The sequence below is a fragment of the Mchenga conophoros genome, linkage group LG17, assembly GCF_057382185.1.
Source record: "Mchenga conophoros isolate Kocher_MC1m ecotype Shallow Benthic linkage group LG17, M_conophoros_male_GT1.1, whole genome shotgun sequence".
NCBI lineage: Eukaryota > Metazoa > Chordata > Actinopteri > Cichliformes > Cichlidae > Mchenga > Mchenga conophoros.
The window spans coordinates 24,913,001-24,938,037 of NC_140542.1; the positions used below are offsets into that span (position 1 = coordinate 24,913,001).

Genomic DNA, 25,037 nt, shown 5'->3' on the forward strand with positions numbered 1-25,037 from the left:
GACAACAGCCAGTCAAAATAGATTGTCTATTGATCCTGAAAACAAACCAACTCAAACCCCAGTAAAATATGCAGAACTTAACTGGACATAGCGTTTTCAGTGGAGAAACATTTCGTCACTAATCCAAGTGACTTCTTCAGTCTCAGCTGACTGCAGGTTTCCCCGACTTTATAAACGGTACAGTTTCATGACTGAAACTAACACCACTGGATAACGATGGGCGGCGAGGTCAGTTTTTTGATCATCAACATTCAAATTGTCATGACCATTGACCAAAGTCCACTGATCAATGGCACCATTCATAGTTGGGGAATGGCTGCAATCACAGCATTGTAAGATCCTGAAAGATGTACCCTTAGGCCCCCTCCTCGATTCAGAGATGGTCGTTCCCTTTTCACGTAAATGGCCTCCTTTACTCCGCGCTCCATCCAGATCAACAGAATCAGCTTTTTGAGATTTCCCTAAATGGATGATTGAGCATGCATCAAGACTTAACTGAGAAAGTTCAGGTTGTGTTTTGTCACATATAAACTTTTAAGCTTGTTAGAATTCTATTGTATTTACGTGTATGTAAATCAGTAAATCATTGCACCCATTTTATATTTTCCTAGTAAAATATAAAGAGTTGAGTGGTGACTCAAGACTTTTGCACAGTACTGTAAGTGCATCCGCAAACTGTAAATAAAAACAACTGCAAATTACATAAATGTGACTCGTCTTTGGCTTACATGATTACCGTGCATCTACAAAGTGCTTCTGCTATTTTCCAAAACATCGCACTTTTAGCAGTTAGATGAGGGGAGGTGAACACATCAGCCACTTATTAGTTGTTAAAGTAATGTGAAATTTAAAATGGCTCAGCACACTGTTCTCTGCTTTCTGCACACTGAAAATGCCAGGAGGTTATACAGCCTTCTCGGTCAAACACTATAAAATATCTGCAAAATACTACACCAACAAAAACTGCTCTGAAAACACCACCAAATTACTTTTTTTAACAATCCCAAAGATGTTCACTTTAAGTGAAGAAACAATGAATCACCTCTGAAACACTACGCTTTATCTTTGGAAGCCATTAAGGCTCGTCTTTCGTCATATGGGTAATTTGTCGAACACATTTCTGGTTATGTTGTTTTTATTTTGAAGCACACTGAACCTATGTGTTAGCCGTACTCTTTTATTTCAGTGGCTGACGAACAATAAATGAGTTTAAAAGGGGAATAAGTGCGCTCATCCTTCTGTTACCCTCCGGCAAAACGTAGAGCCTGGGTAGACTAGGATTTAACCCAATCATATGGCATGAAGGATGATTAATATGCTTGCTAATGTGAGGCGGCTTAAACATCTCTGGATATGAGATCAGGTAAACAGCAGTGAACACCGGCAACTGGAGGTGGGAAGTGCACAGTCCATCAATCATGGTTGACAGCTGGGACAGACGCAGGAACTATCATCATCATCAGATAGGAGTGGGTGCTACACTGCTTCAAATCACAGTGCTAATTAGTGCTATCTGCAAATGTACACTTATGTATAGAGAAACTCAAGAGAATTATTCTGAATTATTCTGTATTAACTAATGTTTAGCAAGTCCAAATAAACTGTTTTACACTTCTTTTGAGCTCAATACTGAGCACAGCACTCCTTTTAATTTGCTACAGTTAGAACTGATGCTTTCATAGTGGAGGTAATGTAACATCTTGAGTGGCTACTAGCAACAAAGCAGGAATGATGACCGACTTCAAACCAAAAAGCCAAAATCAGAGACAGTAGTCAGGACTATCTATTAATATACAGTAGTACTCTCTCAAGGTTTACTGTCCTCAACTAACAGGTATGAGAAGATAGCAGAAAAAGTAATAAACCCTCACCACTCAAATTATGAATGTCCTTGATTAGGGCTGTGCGATATGACCAAAATCTCATATCCCGATATAAGAATTCTATCGTCCCGATAACGATATAAATCACAAAACTGTAACATTTTCTGTAAATTCTGTGAATCTCGGGCAGCTTGACTTGCGTGAAGTGTTTCCAGCTGTGCGTCATGTACCTGGAGTTGAGTGTTTTAACCGATGCATGAAACTATACATTTTTAGACATAAGTTGTAACGGCCGCCGTTTTCTTTGTGAGTATTTGTTACACGGCGTGCTGCGGGGAAAAGCCTGTTCTAACGTTTGAGTCTAAAGTTTATTTTTTAGCACCTGGCGGCTCTATTTTACTTCTCATCCGTAAATAATCTGCTCTTTCACGTGATTCTGTTTATTTTGAAAAGTCTCAACAGGATCTTGAGCTTTATTGTGAAAGGTTTATGTGGTACATAAACAAGCGGACACGCGATGGTGATTGTTACCGTCGTTGTTGCTAACCACAACGCATAAAAACAGGCGCTTGTCCGTCTGTAGTGTGGTTATATTAAATATAAGAGAAACATAGAACTTTAAGAAATTAATATAGCCACTACAGTGACCATCAAAACGATGAAAAAATATTGCTGTAAACAGTTTATTTTGCAACACCACGAAACAAACGATAGACGTTTTTATATCGTCATCTGATATATATTGTTATATCGAACAGCCCTATCCTTGACTATATTCAGATTATTCCAGCCTCAGCAGGAGACCAGCCTCCACTTCATGAAAGCCACACAATTTGAACTAGAACAGATTACCACATGCCTTTTCCTAATTGGAGGCATACACAGTGTGTACTGGGCTACCTACACATCAAACCTACAGGAGCTGCCATAGAAGCCCAAGCCATGAAGCTCCCAGCACACAGTTTTTGTGCTGATGTTTGGAATTTCACAGCTACTGAGTTTTACACCAGGCTTATTACAGTTGAGGAAAATTAAACTACAAACTAAAACTGGATGAGAAAAAACATTGAAGTTTACTAAAATAAAAACAAAAACAAATGAACTCTAACTACCGTATTTTCCGCACTATAAGGCGCACTTAACATCCTTTAATTTTCTCAAAAATCGGCAGTGCGTCTTATAATCTGGTGCACCTTATCTATGAATTCTGGCTGTGTTTACTGACTGTAGCAATGGGAATTGCATTTACCTGTGTGTTCCGCCCGGAGTCTCTGCTTCTCACCTTCCGGTGTTACACTCTCAAGACTCCGGGCGGAACACACAGGTAAATGCAATTCCCATTGCTACACTGACCTCGAGATGATTTTATGTGGTACACAGCGCTCAAAAAATCTGTCAAAAAATGTTTTAGTAGGACTTTGCTAAGCTACGAAGCTGCACCGCTTGATGAATTGTCTGAGCGTTACGGCTACCGTAGTCAGGAGCCTTGCGGCTCATAGTAATCTGGGTCCAAAACTCCGTCCACGTCAGGTCCCAAACAAACACTGTGTAAATTCTTTCATCTTTAATAAAATGATCAGTGTTGCTGCTTTACCAGGTGTATCAATTAAGTTAAACATCCAGGCATCCATGAAAACAGAATTTATTAAATTAAACGGAGTTAGAAGTTAGCAGGAAGTTAGTAGATAGTTAGCTCGCTGGTTTTGCTAGTTACCTTAACATGGTATATCATGTTCTGACTGAGAGATTTCTGGAAAAAAACAAAACGTACAGCTCTGCTATCACTTCCAACATGAATGTAGAGAGAAAGCTACACAATAGTGATGTTTGTAGGTTTACTGAAGTTGGGCTAGATGGTAAATAATGCTGTGCTAGTGATCGCTAGTGACACCGCTATGTTAGCATACCAAAGCATAAAACTGAACCTGGAGAATGAACGCTAACCTTTTTCCACTTTTTTTGACAAATGCAATCGCCCGGAAAATTGCTGTAAACGGACCAAACTTCAGTAGGAGAGAACAACTGAGATAGTCCAGCCACAATATGAGGTTAGTCATTAATGTAAGATAAGATAACCTTTATTAGTCTCACACGTGGGAAATTTGTTACAGCAGAAAGTGGACAGTGCAAAGTTACATAGCAAAAAGTAGAAAAACACTGGAATAACATATACTGTTGTTCCTGCGTTTATAGAGCAGCTACCAGAGAATTCAACATTAATGAATTAATGGTATGGAAGTGGAGGAAGCAAGCGGAATGAGTTGAGTAAAGTTTGACTTTTCTGACTGATTTGTTTCGTTAAATGCGCTTTATAATGCGGTGCGCCTTATGTATGAACACAGACCCGTTTGTCGACAGTGCGCCTTATAATACCGTGTGCCTTATGGTCCCATAAATACGGTACAATGATTTTGCCAACTTGGAAAACTAACAAAATAAAAACAGAGGAAATATCATTAGATTGGAAGAAATGTCACCCAGTCACCTGATGCACTCTTTAAAGTGACCCATTCTTTCACAGATATGTGTAAAGACACACTGCAAGGCTATCTGCTCGATTTTACACACCTGAGGTAAGGTGGCTGAAAAAACTGAAACTGAGAGATTAAAAGGTGTGACCCAATACTTTTTTCCATATGGTATCCATATAGTATGTTGGCATTTGTGTAATTAATCTCACTGCCTGAAGGGAAGATAAACTTCAGTTTTTGGCCTGCTGTCATAGCAACATGAAGTAGTTACAAAAAAACCCCACTATTTCTTTGTGTTTATAGAGATAATTTGGCACCACAACTTTTGAAGTAGTGTATTTCATAAGAAAGCACATTTCAGGTCTGCAGCAGATATTCAGTACAGACCGAGCAGAGAGACACAAAAGTGTTATTGCCTAAACCTAAAAAAGTATTTTCTGTTTAAACCTAACAAATGAGTTTCTATATTCTAATCATAACTAGGTCATTTTAAATGTCACCAAGTAAAGTATTTTTTTAGTTATTGACATATTGAAAAACAATACAAATGTGTGATGTTTAGGACTTGAACTTGGGAGCAGCAAAACTATTCACTCCGCAAAAAATAGCACTTGAAAATCTAGTGTCTGGAGGCACAAACCAGTCGATTACAAGTCGTGACTATTTTCAAACTGTTGGGAGACTATGTTGTTATTTTAAATGCAATAAGCAATTCTCTCTGCACTGTTCAGGTTTGCTATTCATAGACAGGCTTTATGTACCTTTGAATTGCTTGAAATATTTATCCAAACATTCAAGTAAAAGTCCGGCCTACTAAATAACGAATAAACAGAAAACACAAAAGCCAGTGGCGCTCATCCACCTGACTGGATGGCCACGCCGGTCCTTCTGATCACAGCTGACTTCACTTCATTGAATTAACACACAGCTTTCTGGGCTACAGGCTCAGGGGCCATGTTGGAGCCTCACTGGTGAATATTAGATTGCACGCCTCCAGATCTCATTAAAGGAGGCAACAGGACAATGTCTGCATCTCAAACGAGACCAGAGGCCATCAAGCATTCTGGCTCCCTGTTGGATTTACTGATTTGATTGATACTGTGTGCGTGCATCAGAGAATAACAGAGGGCAAGATGTCATTTTTGGTAAATATAATTAAGGCATTTTTATAAACTACACAATTGGTGGAAAATTGGAATTTGGGAGTGTATAGCATGGGGTAAAGGGCGTACACTAAAGGCCCTGTCCATTTTCCATACAGATGAAATGACAGATCTGATGAAAAGCCTATTGGCCTGACACTTACAGTATCTTCAGTCAAAGACGTTCCTTCCTGTCTTCCACTTCCAGCTCACTGAAAAACAAATTTCACAGTGTCATTATAAAACAAAAATCTGCACTAACAGGAGATATGTAATCTGTGCTGACAAATACAGGGTAAGAGTAAAACCAATGTTTTTTAAATGGCTTGGGTAATCCCACCAGTATTTTTTTTAAATGTAATGAAATGGGCCAAATGAAGGCATACAACTGAGGCTTCCCTGAAAATTAAATTAGTGGGTCACTGCAGGATTTTTTTAATAAAGATGTCCAGTATTAGCCACAGACTATTAGATAGTTTTAAATAAATACTACTTGTGCCCGAAGGCGGAGGTTTTATGGTGGTTAATTGCTAGTAGCCGCTAATTAATGTAGTTCATACTGTTAAATCTTTCAGTGTCCACTATTAACTTCAGTGAATAAGCTTAGAGGTGGTATGTTATGTCAGGCAATACGAGGAAATTAAAATACATGCTTTCAAATCCATCCTAACCACACTGTAGGACAAAGACAAGCTTTTTCCTCTTTCACTAAATGTAATATATGTATAAACATAACATACACACCTTTTTGTCAAACAGTATTTATATTTAAATTAACAGAAAGACATAACAGCTGCAGATGACTCAACAAAATTTAGTAAACATGGCTTGTAAACTTTCATTTTTAGCAGATTAGACCAGAGCGTATCCTGAATACGATGCTTTTAAATTATTATTATAATACCTCTAATTTCCTCCTACAGCAGTTTCCATTCTAAAATAAATGTATTTTTTTTTTCATCCCAATTCTCATTTTGTCCTTCAGTTCCATAAGAAATAATTGGGTTTACCCTAATTTTGAACTCAATTAGCTTGGGTTTCAATCATTTTTTTTTTTTTCAAATGTTGTGAAACTGATTTGTATCTTAACTTCAAACCTCTGTTTTAAAATGTTAATACATCTTACAATAATTGGTGACAGGCATCGGTGGTCTCATTTACAGGAAGCAGATGGCACATTGTGTAGCAGTGCAGCAGTAGCAAACAACACATGCTGGTACCCTTAAATAGGTTCAAAGGACAAACAAGCAATAGAAATCGTAACAAAAAGAAACCATAACTATTCATACCTTTCTCTACAGTTCTCAAAAATGAGAGTCTGACTACACTGGATACTCGTCACTGGATCTTTGAGGCTTATAATAAAAAGAGATGAGAGGAACATGTTTATACAACAGGTGCTTGTGTTTGATCCAGCCAAACATGCAAAACCAACACGGTATGTCAAACAAGAGGATAACTTGAGATTGTAGGAGGTACTTCCATGTGATATGCAGCCACTTGGTTATGTAGGTGGTCTCAATTTAATCCTTTTAATTTCATTTTCCAGAACCCCCACAAGCCCAGAATGTACAAGATCAAAGCTGTACTGTACGCTGGCGTCATAGTGCTTCTTAACTGGCCCTGCAAGGATGGTGCTATTAAAGAGAAACTTGGGGATTGTTTTTTTTTTCAGTCAGGGAACAGCGACCCTTAAGAAAGTTGAAGCATTGCCTAAAGGAAACATTCGTTTTGTACAAGGGTGGCAATATTGCACCATATCCAAAGGTGTAAAAACTCCATGCCATTAACAGGACTGGTAGAAAAAAATAACAGCCTGGTCTGGTGGCAAAATGTGGAAGCACCTTCAGCATTTCCTTCCTTTGGCTTTTTTTTTTTCAATTTGGAAATAGACATGTCCAATAAAGCAAATCTACAGGTTGAATATTATCACCTTCAGAAACTTGTGAGAGATTATGTTGAATGTAATGAAGTAAGCTTTGTGAATGTAAAACAAGCTGCCAAATATATCCGAGTTAAGTAACTGGTACATATCAGCCACTAATTAGCAGCTGATATTTACCAGTAGACAGCAGGAGGGCTTTGAAAGCCAACTCTGTGCTTTTACTGAAAAGGTGTTTCATGAATGTGTAACAGACATGTGGGCTTGAAAAACACCTCACCATGTACCCACTGGGATACTTGGTCCCAAAATAGACTTCAAATGCCTGGGGAAACCAGTCAGCCTCACTGGCATTAGCATCCAGTAATCTAAGTGGAGAGGGCCTAAAGAAATGTCTATTTTTTATAGTGGAGAGGTCAAGAATAGGCCTTTTACAGTGAGTAATGTGCCGGAGGGTTCTGCTGCCAAATGTTAACAAAGAATGCGTAATTAATATCACTTAAATCATATCCTATCAAGTCAATGTCCTAATAATCAACATAGACAACTGCAGTTATAATCATTACCACAAAAGAAACTGATACAACAGAAGTAAACAAATGTAGCAGACAAGCTATGACTCAAGAAGACTTGATACACGTCACCAAAATGATTGGCCGAGTTTCTAAAGTACAGCGAGTAATGGCAGCCCTCTTGAAGCTAAAACAAATTTGGCATGATGGGACCTTTCATGTTTCATTATCCTAAAGGGGAAAAAAATCCTAAACTTCAGATCTGTGTGTTTTAGTCTATTTCACAGCTTTCAAAGCTATTGCACCATGCAGCTATCCCAACTTTCACTCTGTGCTCTCTATTCAAAGGACCCATCTCATGTTGTCCTGCCGCCACACTAATATCCACAGCAAACACCCATCCTGGGAGTCTGCGGGAGGGGAGTTCAAACATTTTTATCATGGCAGTTTCACTGCTTGTCTGTGGGCCTTGTGTCAAAGTGTCAGTGTCTTGATGTTACGTATGTCCTCAACATTGGCAAAAAACAATGCTGTCCGAAGAGTGTAGAAGCCTATTTAGAGTATATCGATGGTATTCTTCAGAAATTGCTCATGTTGGTGTCAGTTTCAGTAAACATCAGTGTTATTAGAACTGGAGACCAGTGCTGACATTTTCAAGCAAATTTATGCTAATTTCCTGGGGTTTTCCCCACACAGCTGGATCTGGAGTTTACAGAAAAACAGGAAAATATCCAGTGGGCGCACATTTCTCTGGGTGAAAATGCCTTGTTGATCCATGACTAGACTGATGGAGACTACATAGGAAGCTGATAAGAGAGCAAAAGCAGCTCAAATGAGCAAGCCAAGGTATGCAGAAGACGATCTCTCAAAGCACAACATCCTGGACTTTGAAACAGATAGTCTACAGCAGCAGAAGACCACATTGGGTGCCACTTCTGTCAGCTGAAATTGAGGCTTTTGTCACGGTGGGGATCGCTGGTGTGTTTGAGGTGTGGACCAAAAATGCAGACACGGGAGAAAAACAAAGTATAACAGAAAGTGAGCCGTTTATTTGAGCTGATGTCAAAACAAAAAAATAAGGCAAGGCAAACTGAAGAAAAACTAACCTGAAACCTAAACTGGCCAAAACTAAAACATGACATACACAGAAAATGAACGTGAACAGGCGCTTGAGGAGAGCCAAAACTCACAGAAACATGCAACCAGACAAACCAACACCGAATAAAGGACTTAAATACACAGAAGGCTAATGAGAGGATGGGGAACAGGTGGGAATACAGCTGGGAAAAATCAGACCTAACAAGACAAGGGGAAGCAAAACGAGACCCACTGCACACAGGACAGGGCCTTTCACAATAAAACAGGAAACGGCATTGAACGTAGACATGACAACACAAGCTTGACATAGAGACATGAAATACCTGAGGAGACATGGAACACATGTAGAGACTAAAGCACTGGCATAACAGAAAGTAAAACACAGAGGACAAGACAGACTATACAGAGGACAGGAAAAGACTCATAAATCACAGAGACATGGATGAGACAAAACCTAGAATAAAACTCAACTAAACCGTAACTAAATAATACCACAAGAACTTCTAACATAAAACAATACAAAATACAAAACAAGCCCAAAATGCTGCGTTACAGACCCAGCCCCTGACAGCTTTTTTTTTTATTGCAACATTCGGATGGTAGGTTCATACTTTGTTAGAAACAACATGAAAGCATGGCTCCACACCATCACACCACCAATCAACTGATTGATATGTGTAATGGTGGACCATGTCTATCCCTTGATGACCACTGTATAACCATTTCCTGATGGTTGTTTCCTGCTTGATAACAAACCATGTCACTAAACTCAAATAATATCAACATGGTTTCTTGAACATGACAATGTGTAGGTAAATGGCTTCTACAGATCTGTACCATGGATGTAAATCCGCAACAACTGTATGATGCTATCATATCTATATGGACCAGAATCACTAAGCATAGTTTCCAGGACCTAGTTGAATTTAAGCACCAAAAAGTAAAGCAGTTTTGATGTCAAGCCGGAGTCTGACCTGGTTTTAATGAATTGGGTGATGAGTGTATATTTACGAGTGTATTCTAGACCACAGAATAATGTAAAACTGAACCAAGGATGACCTGAAACCATCCAAATATCCTAAATAAAGAGACAGACCTCTTAAGTTAAATACCTTTAATCTAACTCGAGTAATTTAACAATGCTATTCCTCAAAGTGAGCGAGCAATACAGGCCCACTGGATGTAAGCTAGTTTTCATAGCTACTAAAATAAATACATAAACCAACCAGAAACTTTTAGGACTAGTCTAACCGCACAGATGAATATTGGAATTAAAATGTGTTTCTTGTGTTCCTCAATTTAGGAAACCTGCATTTTTTTTTTTGCAGAAATAGAATGAATCTTTTCAAGCCTTCATACCTACCAACACTACCAACCCATACAACAATGCATTTGATTCATAAAGTATTCTGAGTACTCCACTTTCTGCTAAACTGTGGTCAGTGTGTTCCATTTAAAAATGTCAATATATATTTTCATCATTTTTGCCAGTGTAGACTTGATAACTACAATGGCCAAATGAAAATATGCCGCCTTACATTTTTCAAGACGTATTAAAAATGTTGAAATTTACACACGAAAAATAATTATTATTAAAAATAATTATTCTGTTAATAATGTAAAACTTCAAACATTCAGACCCTGGCAGCAATTACAGCTCAGAGGAACTTTCTCGAATTCTTCCCAGCAGACCCTCTCAAGCTCCATCAGATTGGATATAAACCGTATGTCAACTGCGATTCTTCAGGCCTCTCCACAGATGTCCTGTGGGGTTTAACTCTGGGCTTTTTATGGGGCTACTCAAGGACAGAGACTTGTCTTCCAGCTACATTGTTGAGAAGAAAGGCATCTTGCCCTAAGCTGAGACTTTACACACTGTGGATAAGTCTGGCCTTTTCTTCAAGGGTGTTTCTATTTTGGCTGCAGTGATCCTTCCTAGTTGTCTTCCACACTTATGCTTCCCAGCAGGGATGGTATTAGCCAGATGAACAGTGCCTGATGTAGGCTAGACACAGAGCTTGGAGTTCTGTCCAGAGAATTACATCTTTGTCTCTTCAGATGATTGACCAGAGTCCCTAAAAGTAATTTGACAAAATCAAAGTAGGCTTTAATAAGCCTTTTACTCAAAAGTGGCTTCTATCTACCTGCTCTTATGTGCACATTCCATGAAATTTGGCACAGGTTCCAGAAACATTAAGGCTAATTAAAGCACACACAGTGCAGCGCACATGATTATAACTAGGAAACCCACTGCAAAAGAGGTAAATACTTCCACAAATGAGGACTTTTTCCATTTAAATATATTTGCAGATCTTTGTAAAGCCTCATTTTCACTTAGTCATTATGGATTTGTTAAGAAGGGCAATTAATCTATTTAAAGGGAAACAACATTTTTCTTGGTAAAACATACACATGGCTTTCATTATTAACAGTTAAGACTATCTGGTGTCAATATAGTAGGGGAGTTCAAAGTACAGTACAATGCCAGGCAAGAGGCATAATCACCGAATTATTTTGCATGACTACTACATCCAGGTCTTCTGAGATTCAAACCTCTGTAGTTGAGATCAAGAGCTGGCCATCCCACTGCACATTTATCTGGTTACTCTGGACAACACATTAAATATTTCTCAGTGCAACACAAGAGAATACTTCAATACCCCTATGCAATAGGAGCAGCAGTCTCATAAAAACACACACACACAATCACACCATATTAAATCTAGGCTCATATTAGTGTTTAGATCTGAACATCTATTTAATAAGAAACCGGACGGACAAATGCTTAAGGAACAATGCCTACTTCTTTGTTTAGCTGAAGGGACACAAAGCCAATATCCTGTATGGAGATATTACTCCTGAGAAACAGGAGGCTTTGCCATTCTCCAAATCAAGCTCTCTGTGCAGTTTGAAGGATGGATGGAGCAGGTTCGATTGTTTCTCTGAAGTTGGTCGTTTCCTTCCCACTAGACTGGCAGCCTTGAGAACAACCAGCTTCGAGGCCCACTTGAATTTGGCTCAAAGAATCTGGCAGACGTGCAGCAATGAGGCTGTTAGCAAGCAGTGAAAAGATGAATACACTTCTATCTTGCCAAAACCTTTGCACGGGGGCACTTGTATTTTTATGGGATGTAATGGGACCGCCGTATGACTCTGTCTGGTACACCCCGTTTTTTTCAGCTGTTTGCATACTGATGCCTTGTTTTCTGTTTAGAGTGGCATCTGGAGTTTACACCTCCTCTCTCTTCTCCAGTAAGATTAATTATGCAAACTAGGACACAATGTTTTTGTTTGTGGTGATGTTCTTGTTATGGATATTGAGGTAAAAAGCACAATTTTGCCAACATGCAATGTGGGTACGCAAAGATATCTACAACGGCCATAGATTATCCTGTATTATAGGATAATCCAGGCTTTTGGTGCCTTTTACAAGTAGAATGGAGGTTACTGTGAAATAAATAAAAAAAACAGGATTTTTTAGTGTTAATGAACAGACACACAATTGTAGCTCTCACTAAAGTATTTATCAATTAAGGCTGAAAACAGATATCTCGAGCAGTGAAGGTCACTGCACTCAGCTGCTGCTGGATATTATTATGTGTATGATTTTAATGGATTTTCATAATTATAAACAGGTATCTAAAAAGCAAATTAGCATATTCAATTAATCTTTGCATTCCTATCAAGGCTTTTTTCACTCTGTGGTGTTAGTGTTTATGTTTCGTCTCTTTTGACACTCAAAAATGGCCCCGTCAGGCTGACTGCCGCACATCCATTCTACTCCGCCTGTGTCTGTTGATGCTGTGGAAGAATAATTAAATGTTTTGTTTGCTTTGTTTTCTTTCCTTTTTTGTGTAAAGGAGAAAGGATGGGTCTCTGCTGTCAGTTATTGTATGATCTGGTGCTCCAGCCAGGCCGGGCCCGTCAGTCAACATTTCTCTCTCTTGACATGAAAACATTTGATAATCATGCTGCTACAGATGCCAGAGAGGAGTATAAAAAATTTTTAAATAACCTGGTATGCCTTGCCTGCTAATTACACTGCCTGAGATTTCTCTTTGTCATCACGCTAAATCGCATGACATCTAACAATGGTATTGCATTTTTGCCAATTTACAAAGCTGGAAAAAAAAACAACAAAGAAAAAATAACAGTGAAAACTAAACTAAAAGTACAGTCTGTATGCTAGAAAAACATGAATATGTGATTGGATTATATATGCAACAGGCGTGCCTAGTGTAGCCCATCTGTGGCTCTGGTGTGATTGTGTTAAAAGGAGAACATAAGCTGATGAAACAAGACTTGCTGCTTTGATTATAGAAATAAATTAAACATATGTTTACACTTTGAACCACTACAGGCTTGTTAATGCTCAGTTGTAGGTGTAGGTGGAACACTGTCAATATAGAAAAGTCTAAATCTCCAAGTAGCCAAACCTCAAGTGTTATTTGATCCTGTTTGATCAGTAAAACAAAACACACTTACTTAGCAGCACTATTATATATAAAAAGTTTCCCCCAAGACATCAGAGCCAGCAAACAGCTGTAACCTTGGAGCCAACAGACAGCCTCCGGACTGGACATTGTTAAAATGTGAGCACTCAGAAGTACACTTATTAAGGACTGGGTAAAGGGAAATATTTTTGTCTTGCATTAATGAAATGATAGTCTGGTTGAGTGCCACAAAGAACTTCAGTACCTGGGCAGAAAATGCCCTTGAAGCTGGCACTCAAATCAGACAGCATAATAACATTCAGATGGTCTCCCTGCATGATGATGACACAGCACTTGCAATCCCTGCGTCTCCTGTGCTTTGCCCTTGAATGATTAAGTCCTTACCCTTTGCATTTGCATTATGTTTTTCCACATTATATAAAGGGATGGGGGTTCAGCCACCTGATACACGTGACTATTTCCCAGTACACGAGTTGAAATGAGTTGAGAGGTAAGCAGACTTTGCACAAGTTGATGTGTTATTAGAGGAGACAACCATGACCATTTTGTGGCATGCTGCCAGCCTCACTGGTAACCTCTCTTCTAAGAATGGACCCAGTTTGAGGCACACATCCATCAAACGCTGTTGTATTTGGAGCAGAACCTCTTCGGCCAAGCCGTTCGAGGCAATGCTCTTAGGATTAAACCTAGATGAATAACAAAATTCTGTAAGAGACGACCTGTCTTTGTGCATTAGAAAGATGCATTACTGTCTGAGATACACAATCTTAAGAGACAAACCGGTTTGCCAACGCACAGTTTTATAGGTTCACAGAAAACGAGCCAATCTAGAAAGTAAATCAGACTCTCTTTGAAATCCCCCTCCTGTCTGCTTACAGTTGATCAGGACTCAATCCTCTCATGTAACACACTGAATGACAGCACTCCGTCTGCACTCTGGATGATACTACAATCAAACTGCATTATCTGGCTTCTACAGGTGAAGGGCAGGGATAGCTCAGTAGGTAGAGTGGTGGCCCCATGATCGGAAGGTCGGGGGTTCGACTCCACTGAACGGCTACCCTGAGGTACCCCTGAGCAAGGTACCGTCCCTACACACTGCTCCCCGGGCGCTGCATTAGTGGCTGCCCACTGCTTCACTGGGTGAATGGGTTAAATGCAGAGGAACTATTTCCCTATGGGGACTAACACATACAGGTGTGAAGCAAATGTGGATTATTTGCCAATAAGGCTAATTTGAGTCACATTTGGCTCATCTCACAGATCTCTGTGGCGATCATGATGATAGGGTCTCCTTCACTTTTCAATCTTTGTTAAAAGGGATAATACAAGGTATAATTTCAGTCATTACAATTCTGGGAAGAATACCAGTGTCACATATTTTAATTATAAATACATACAACCAACTATTATGTCCACCCCTCAGGACACCATCACCTGGTGTGAGTGCACATGCACAGTCATTACAGGGTGAAAAAAAACACAGTTCTGTCCAGGATATATTTATATCAGCGTGTTGTTGTTGCAGGCAAAGACACGTGGGGTGAGGTGTTATGCATGTATAGGTATGTGTGTATATTGTCAGCTTCATGTCCAGCATGAGTTCTTCCCATCATCCATGTTACTGCATCAAAGACATGGCACTGGGGCTTCAAGATGGTGGCTAATTTAGAATGCAACATAATTAAATCTTGGCAGAGGAGAACAAGCTTTCTGATGTTAATGTGAAAACGGGTATTGTTCGTGCATGCAGATGGCACATGAATAGCTTGTTGAGAAGAAAAGAAAAAGATCTCAGCGAGTAGCAGTCTTTTTGCCAATGCTGACTTTACTAGCCCTGTTTTAACTGTTGCTAGGAAACACTCATTAGCGTGCTCGACTGATGGAGTCGAAGAGAGGGACGGGACGTATGAACTCAAAGTTAGACTTTAGCTAAGAGGCAATTATCTCTCTTCAGGCACAGCGTAGAAATGAATGCGAAAGGCTGACATAAAACACTGATAACACAAACTTTAGATCAGATGTTTAATGCAGCAATCATGCTGATGTAATATGATATTATATGCACTACATACACTTTTTATAGTGCATGTATATTCTGTTTAAGTCATATTAAAACATTTTAAGTCATAATTTAATCTCAGCTACAAGAGTCTTTTATCTAAAGCAGCCCTTTATTATGGCCATGTTTTTATTTCTAATTACCTCTGCCAGATATAAGCAGTCGTGTTATTAAGTATCATCCTGATGCCCCCCCCCCCATTTTTGCTTTAAAACTATACTAAGATGACCATTGACTCACGATAAATCAAAAAATTAGGAAAATTTGTAACAATTGGTCGAAATGTAACAATCCTTATTTAAAGAGAGCATCAATGGAAATGCAGCTACCCACTGCACCCATGGTGTCACAGCTTTGCTAAGCTAACACAAAATATATGAACAAAATTACTTGGTCACACCTGTTAATCTTTTAATTTGGGTATTTTCAGTCCCATTGCAGTATCCCATTGTGTGGTACTTCGATAGGATTCCACTATTACAACAAGTTAGTTTGCGAAATTTCTTCCCCTGCAGATATTACATGTAAGCGGTATTATTGCAGTAGAGTCACATCAACTCGTGGCAGACGAGTGACGTTACAGAGCAGGGTCGCTGAGTGATGAAGTGCATAGTGCATAAGCGTTGCCAGTGCCCTGATAACTGTAGACCTCCTCTGCATTAAGTTCAGAAAGGGAACAGGAGCTTCACAGAATCAGCAGGTTAGAAGTTAGAAGTAAAATCTTTGCCTGTGCTTTAAATGCTGACAGTCAAAGAAAATCCCAGAGTTAGAAAAAAACAAGGCTTCACACCATTGACACCAAAACCTGGATTTTTCCTTCCGAGGTTTCAGATTGCTTAAAGATTTTTCTGCCTTCACACTCTTGTAGCTGTTCAAAATGCCTTGATGCTATCTGAGACGGGCAATATCAAAATGATAACGAACAATATAAAAGATCCAGATAAATGGATCCAGATAAGATCACTAAGAGGGAAAAAAAAGTTACATAAAAAACTATGGAATTAGCATGCACTAAAATTGCTTTATTGGGCCATAAACTGGTGTTTTTGTCTTTAGATAACAACTACTGCTACTTTACTCCTTCAGAGCCATTTCATTACCAACAAAAAGAAACCACCAACTGGGAGTTTGTGATAAGCACAACTCATTCTCACTCAAAATAGACTAACACACATAATACACTTGCAGTGATGCTTAGATATTCTTTCATTTTGAGAGCAGAGGGAAGAAAATAGCCAATAATCCTTAAAGCGTATGTTTGCCCTTGCTACTGTGGGTGCATGTGTTTGATCTCAGACACATATCCAGGGCCAGTTCATTAGTTTCACATTGAGTGGTAGGTATTCTGCAGTTAAGAGAGTAGAAGAAATCCAATTTTGTGCTGGACCTTCTCACCAATTCTTTCTTTAGGAATCTTTGAGGTGGGGCATCTAATGAGCTTCCATGAACTTTGTTTCCACACCAGACAATATGCCTCAACATTGATCTCACCTCTCCATCATGCACATGCCTGAAAAGCTGTTGAAATCTGCTCAGTAGAACTTTTCTTCCTTTAACTAAAAAAATAACACACACAAAGAAATATGCACTCCATATTTTATATGCATTTTCCATCAATGCCATATTGTCTTGATGTCAAGCGTATCAAATCCACTCTTTCCTCCCGCTAAAGTTGATTAACTGAACACTTGAAAGTGAATAATGCAAAACAGACTGTTGAGCTTTTCATACTAAAACAGCAACATGTTTTCCGAGTCACAGACTGCAGGCTTATTGTCACTGAGGTCGATCTCTGTGGCCCTGAGTAACCTACATGCTTTTTTGGCCCTCTGTCAGAATTTAAATGGATAAACAAAGGTCCTTTTGTATGTCAGGACATTGGGACAAAACCACACAGCCACACACACGCACATAAACTTCATCATCCAGCAGCCACATAGATCTTTTTTTTTTTTTAATCAAGTTTGTTTGATGAGAGCATGCTTTGACTGGGACATAAAGCTGGCAGCAAAGGACGGGAGAATTGAATTAGTCTCGCTGTAGACAATACAGTAAACCTCTGCAGAGATTTGTTCCTCAGAAAGCACTGACCATTTTCCATCCTGAGCATTGTAGATGGAGATTAAAGTTTACTGTTGTGAGCAAAATATGGGACTTTTCAAAATAAAATCACCTGTCAGTGTACATATACACATAAAAAATTATCGTAAGAGGTTGTCCTTATATAATTTAGAGTAAAAAAGAGAGAGAGACAGAAAATGATTTGGTGCTGCCTGGCAGTTACACTGATTACCATCTCCAGCTCACCCAAGTCATTCCGAGCGCCATCCAACCTGTAAATCAATGTAAATCAGTTTGCATTTGCCCTAACGACTGCATAACCGTTTCACTGCATTACTGCATATGTTATAAAACACAGTTTTCACCATCACCTAAAAACAAAGGGCTAGATGTCTGCAAGAAAGCATACAGACTGGCTGGGATTATTTCTTGGGTGAAGACTATAGTAAAGACAACATAAGCGATTCTTATTTTCACAGCAGGGACATTGAAATGATGAAAAGGGCAAACACTCGCCACACTATGACCATATTTTAGACTTTTGTGTAGTATTTCTTCAAGCGTAATAGCAGTTAAATGTGACAAACCTATTTCCTTTTCCATATGGAGATCCGGGTGAAACCAGCGGGGTGCATTCAGATTCTGGCTGTGGACCATCACAAAGGCAAACTCAATATTCTGTGAGTCAAGCTATTTGGACCTTTTATGACCTTTTATGTTTCGTCAAGAACCAGAGCACAATGCTGGGCAGATCAAAATGGACAAAACGGTAAGGGTTCCTGACAGCTTCATCCATACACTTTTTTTTTTAAAGAAAGATAAAAATGGTCACGCAAATACAGTTACAGTTTAATGGGACACAATCACAGTTAGCACAGCATAGTTTTAGAAGTTTTAAAAGGTCAGTTCTGTGAGCTTGCAGGTCACCAGTAGAGATGGCACGATACCACTTTTTTATGTCCGATACTGATACCGATATCATAAATTTGGATATCTGCCGATACCGATATGAATCCGATATAGTGTGTTTTTTAATCAATAAAACATTTTTTTAATATCTTGCTCCATTTTGTATAAGTTTATACTCAAGTTTAAATAAATAACAACACTAAAGCTATTCTGTTATACCTGTATGTAAAAAATACACTGCGCCCAAAATATTTCATAGTTCAGCAACACTGATCAATCTAATAAACTTAAACCTACTCCATCCTCACTATTCTGGTATTTTAAAGAGTACTTAGCAGACATTATAAGCAACCTAACTAATAGGGTTGCAAACTCCCAGCAAAAAAAAAATAGGGAACCACCCTCCACCTCATGATGCTTAATCGATGTAATCAAATTTAATTTGATGCAGGGGGAAAAATGCACAGAAATAAATTATTTTTCAAGAATAATTAAATAGATTCAACATCTTTCTTCAACAAAATTGCAGACTGCACAGATGGTATCTTCCCAAAGGAAAAAGTACTATAGCTTACTAGGGTATATTAGACTTAATAGTTAATATATACAGTAATGGACTTCTATATATTTTACATCAGATTAAAACTTTGGGTGTAAGATTCGGATAATTTTTTATTAAAAGCTAGACATTTTAAATGAGAATAAGAAAGAAAAGTATGTCTTTGTGCCCCCTTTTCCCTGTTCATGCCCTATCGGCCCCCCTGGCTAAACTTTGCTAGATCCGCCCCTGCACAGTTACCAGCCGTCAGCTAGAAAAAGATCCTGGTCTAGAAAGTAATATTAAATAAATTCTAACAACAGCTTATCAAGCTTAATAGTGCTGCTGTTGTTCAGCCGCTGGTTTCCTCTTTCTGGTGAGAAGTGGGCCAAAAACTAAAAAGAGAGACGGACTCGCGACAGAAAAGCCGATCAGCTGATCATTGATCAGTTTCACGATTGAAGTAGCAGCAGGAGAGAGAGAGGCAGTCGCTCCATATATCTGTTGTTAAGCTTAATGTGGGAATGCTTTACAAACATTCAGATGAACTTACACACTTGCTTTACTTCTCTCTGGGAAAACTTCCTCCGAGATGAAATGCTGGTTTGGTAGCGAGGCTACAAATACACACAGCCGCTCTATCACGTGATGCTTACTGCTGCGATGTGCTACGGTTATGAGCCGAGTTACGCCGTGTAGCAAGTTTTGTGAGGGGCTTTTTTGATATTTAATGGATGGATTACATTTTTTATTTCTCACCGATATTCCATCCAGTAATTTGGGTCAGTATCGGACCGATACGTAATATCGGATCGGTCCATCTCTAGTCACCAGCCTTTCTCGAGCTGATGAAAATGGCACACTCCCACAAAAAATTCAATGTATATATGTACACTACTGCTTAAGTAGTGTCACTCTGAATTGTTCATGCTTTTAAAAGAAAAGTGATTTTATTCGTTTTTAAAAATTTGGAATTATACAAATATCTCTGACTATGTGGATGTTTCTTATATTGAAACCTCCTACGCAACCGAACTTGAACAAGGCGCTTGGCACACTGGTACTTAGCTTCAGATATGATGATACTACACATTATGATGTCATTATGCTGCTCAGTAATCATGTAGCAATGAGCTAAAATGACCTGTTTTAATGGCTATAATGTCTAATTTATATCCACAAAACTTCAGTTACAGTATGCATGATGTACTGTATCAAGACACCGTCAGGTTGCCTAGCTACCACCTAGCACCAGCCAAAAAGGGCCTGTTTGTAGTATGTATGGACCTACAACATCATATAAAAGCATTGCATTGCATTTCATCACTTTTCAACAGCACAAACAGGACAAACATTACTATGCCAGGGGGATGGACAGGTAATATTAATGGTAGGAGAGGAAACACATTTGGCTAGCTGACTGTCTTGAGCATCAGTCCCCATTGATTTGAGCTGATATAAAACAACATTTCTACAGAGACCTCTCTCTACGTTTGCTCAAAGAAATGAAGGCTTTCCTACAAGCATGTGCACATATACTAACTACTCTCTAAAAGTGAAAATTTTTTCCCATTTTCTTTTAGAAAATTCCTGTAAATACCCCTCATTTCTCAGCACAAGAATGCTTTTTTCCTGAGAAGGGTATTTCTGAATGCAGGCTTATATCCACCTACTTGGATTTGCCAATTCATAAAAGACCTATGATTAATTATTAAATTTTTCACTAATTGTGCTTTAGAAAACTTCTGCTCAATTTCATGTTATATCATGTGTAAATAAGGACCTTTCCAGATACTAATCTTTCTAAAAGTACGTTTGAGAGTAGTGTGGTTACAGCCGGAACAATCAATCATCTGACGCACCAAAATAACAAAGTAAAGAGAAAGGTGCAGTACGTCTGATGACCGAAGCCCTCTTCGTCTCTCTATGACGCAGCTCGGGTCTTCCTAATCAGTTGTTTTTATTCTGGCAGAAGGGACTGTACCTCCCCTGCTTGTGTCCATTATCCATAATTAGCAGAGAAGAGGGCTGCAGATGAGACAGAGAGGCTACATTAGTGCAGCTTCTCTGTTTTAATTTGAGCAGACTTGAATACGTATTAAGTAACAAACCTTTAGATTTTTTTAAGCATCGACATTTATGAGGGCTGTGAATTATGAGCCACATGCTGCTTTTGCTACAAATTAAATGCTAATTTGACCTATAGATTTGATCAAGAATGTATTGTCGCAGTGCCTCTGAATGCAACACATTCTGAACTTTGCAAAACAACATTGCAAATAATCAAACCAGTAAAATAAAGAGGAGCGTATCCAGCACAGTTAAGTTCAACCTCTGATGGCACACTAATTAGCTACTGAGTCGATAGTTTTGCTAAACATCAATAGTCTTATTGTGGATAGTGACATTCGGAGACATCAAATCAGCTGTGTGGTTCCTGCAAGCTTTAACAGCTTGAATATGCTTCACTCAGGGGTGTGGACTCTGGAAGAGCTGAACTGTTTTTCATTATAAACTCACAAAGGGTTTCAGGCTTCGATATGAATTTGAGCTTCAAGTTGCAGCAAGCTAGGGCAGTGTAGAATCTATTTTTCAAGAGGGACACTGAGTGTAAGTGATTGTTTTAGAGGAATACTCCAGCAGTTCTTACAGAGAGAGATGAGTAGATTCATGTCATCTTTGTGTATTCTGCACATTCATAGTAGAGGTCTACACAAGCCTGAATCCATGATTGAATTGCTATCATGTCTATTCACATTACTGCAGGTGAAAAATGTGTTTTGGGGGAAAGATGCATACCAAGAACTGTGAAGTGGAGAGAGGAAAAAAAACATTTGCATCACTCCCTCTATCACTTTATCATTAATGTATCATGCTTCTGCCACAGTCTGCCACAAGTCAGAATTTAAAGCCACACCTGTACACATATCTGCAGAAATAAGCCTTGAAGCCATTCCAGATGACAGAAAAGACCATTTAGACTGATAATGACTAAAAGAATAAGACTGTGGTGGAAATGAGCTTCTTCTAAAAGGTGACTGGATTCTTACTGGAGGAAATGGAGGAGTTTAGTGTAGAACTCCACATTGATGAGATGGTTCGGACATCTGCTTAGAATGCTTCTCAGATTCCTGTAAGATAAGAAGGTAGCATGTACTCTGGGGCAAAACCAGGAGACGACAGAAGGATTATCTCTCTCAGCTGGGTTGGAAACGCCTTAGTGTTCTCCCTGATGAGCTGGAGAACGTAGCGGGGGAGAGAGAGGGGTCTGGGCCTCTTTGCTTAGACTGCTGCCCCCTAATCCTGAACCCAGAAAGCAGCAGAAAAATGTGTGCAGATGATCATAACACCTACACTTCTATCTCTGCAAAAAGCTCCACTACCTTCTAACTTCCACACCTTTATCAGGCACAGGCTGTCTATGGCTCCTGCATTATTTCACAGTAGGAAACTGAACACATGATAGAAGCTGTGCAAGCTTTTTTCTTTAGGTACTAGCTTTGTGTCATTTTTTTCCTCTGTAGTAATTTTACATTTCATTCATTACTTTTTATGCAGTCACACTAATATTTGCTTGTTACAAATTCCCAAAGTACTTGCCTCAGAGGACACAATCGGGACACTATACACAATTTTCCTTCTGTGTTTGTTTTAACCAGTGAGAACCTTCTGTTGTCAGTTCTGAGACAACATTAACCTAGTTTGGTTAAAAAAGTTCTCAAAAATCCAGCAACTGCCTTTTTAATGATGTTGATACAAATGCAGGACTTCTAAGATCGTGTGTGTGGTCAGTAAGATCATCTAATCAATTTCTAATCTATTTGATCATATGCAGGTTTAAATTCATAATGCGACATTTTAAAAATGACTTAAGCATGCTTAAGGGTTAAAGTCAGTCACTAATCTGTCTAGTACATCTCTATCTGGAGTGCTAAGGCTAATCTTGTTCTGTAAAACTCTTGGCTGCCGTGGTCTTTGCAGCCACCTTTGATTTCTCCTCCTTTGTGCCTTTGAGTCCAGAGTTTAGTCCAGTGATACTGTATGAGGTACCGAGTCTCCTCAGGAACACCGTGATAGTAACAGTTCACTCACATAACAAAGGGTATAAATTAAATCTTTACTTCTTGGTTTGTTAACACAGACATTTCTTTCAATGTTCTCAGAATATATAGTTTTCAATGATAACTGTAATAAATATACCACAGTATCATATTTATGCAGACAAATGCAGTCTTTAATAGAGACCATATACATTTAAATTGAGTTGGCCAACCGAAAGTCTATATAAGAAGATTTTCGTGGATAAATATATACATCTTCATTTTTAAATCAACATTGCTTTGATTTTTGTAGGTTCAACTTTAGCTTTTGTCGTGCATATAATGAATGTCAGTCAATATTTTATTCCTGGATGTCCATTTTCTCCTTTTAATTAAAAAATAATGTCCAAAGGAAATGCCAAAATGAGGACTGTAATTTCCTAGCGCCACACTACATTCATTATCAGTGCTTGGTAAACAAAGCCTTCCATTGTTGCCATGCTCAGCCTCAGCCCACAACTTGAGAACTGATCCTATTCTATTTGCATTTCAGCATATTATGAGAAGCAATTACCAACACTATAACAGCCCTCTCTCGTAAAATTATGTATTGATTACTAATTAGTGCCTAATGAAAATGCAACCAGCCATTGTTCAGGAAGTTAAATTACTGTTCTGATTATGTGTTCTGCATATGTATTTAGACAATCTTATTTTGAAAGGTGGTAAACTCTCTGGGAATGGGAAGGGGAGCGCTTACGATTGGCTCTGGTGGTTTTCTGCTCCAGTTCCAGGGGAGATGAGTGTTATATAAGGTGGTCTGTTGCATCATGTGAACAAGTCTGTGCTGGACAGAACTGCTGCCAGACCATAAAAGGGTGGCATTCATAGAGACTAAGATAAGATAAGAGATAAGATAGAACTTTATTAATCCCTCGGGTGGGTTCCTCTGGGAAATTCAATTTCCAAAAAAGCACAGCACCGACAGAAGTTACAGAGTTATACACACACACATATATATAAATACAGAGACAATATAAATAAAGTATACGAAGGGGATAAATAGAATAAATAGGAATAAAAATAAAAATACAAGTGAATTGCACATTTCAAGTATTGAGTCTATTGCACCGTTGACTATTTACAAAAGTATTGCACAAAAGGTATTGCACAGTGAGGTGAAGAGGCACTACAGCTTAGTTGTTCCCTCCTTTGTCCTCCTGTTTCCCCTCCCTCTCCCCTCCAGAGAGGAGTTAAACAGTCTGATGGCGTGTGGGACAAAGGAGTTTGTCTGTTAGTTCTTGTCTTGGGGAGAAGCAACCTGTCACTGAACAGACTCTTCTGGTTGTTTATGGCCGTGTGCAGAGGATGCCTGGCATTGTTCATAATGTCCATCAGTTTCTTTAATGTCCTTTTCTCTGCCACTGTCACCAGAGTGTCCAGCTTCATGCCGACCACAGAGCTAGCCCTCCTGATCAGTTTCTCCAGCCTGGATGAGTCCTTCTTTGCTGTGCTGCTCCCCCAGCACACCACAGCATAGAAAAGTACTCCAGCAACCACCGACTGGTAAAACATCCTCAGGAGCTTCCTGCAGATGTTAAAAGACCTCAGCCTCCTGAGGAAGTACAGTCGGCTTTGGGCTTTTTTATACAGGTACTCTGTGTTGCATGACCAGTCCAGTTTATTGTCCATCCACAGCCCGAGGTACTTGTACTTATTGACCACCTCCACCTCCTCCCCCTCTATCTGAACCGGCAGTGGACCTTCTCTGGACCTCCCGAAGTCCACAACCAGTTCCTTAGTCTTTGAGGTGTTGAGTTGCAGGTGGTTTGTGTGACTCCATGCGACAAAGTTCCTCACCAGACTTCTGTAGTCCTCTTCCTGATCATCCCAGATACACCCCATGATAGCCGTGTCATCTGCAAACTTCTGAATATGGCATAATTCAGAGTTGTAGCAGAAGTCAGAGGTGTACAGGGTGAAGAGAAGAGGGGACAGCACAGTTCCCTGTGGTGCTCCTGTGCTGCTGACCACTGTGTCAGACG

General features: G+C 39.2%; 1 protein-coding gene across 2 annotated transcripts in view; it reads right to left on the minus strand.

Moving 5' to 3' along the window:
• The window catches only part of syt1a (synaptotagmin Ia), a 224,202-nt gene that overhangs the window by 163,027 nt on the left and 36,138 nt on the right, over nt 1–25,037 (minus strand). For both annotated transcript variants that reach the window (XM_085252899.1, XM_085252901.1), the window contains exon 2: nt 5,601–5,648. The gene's annotated coding sequence lies outside the window, so the exon portion shown is untranslated. The remainder of the gene's footprint in view (nt 1–5,600; nt 5,649–25,037) is intronic.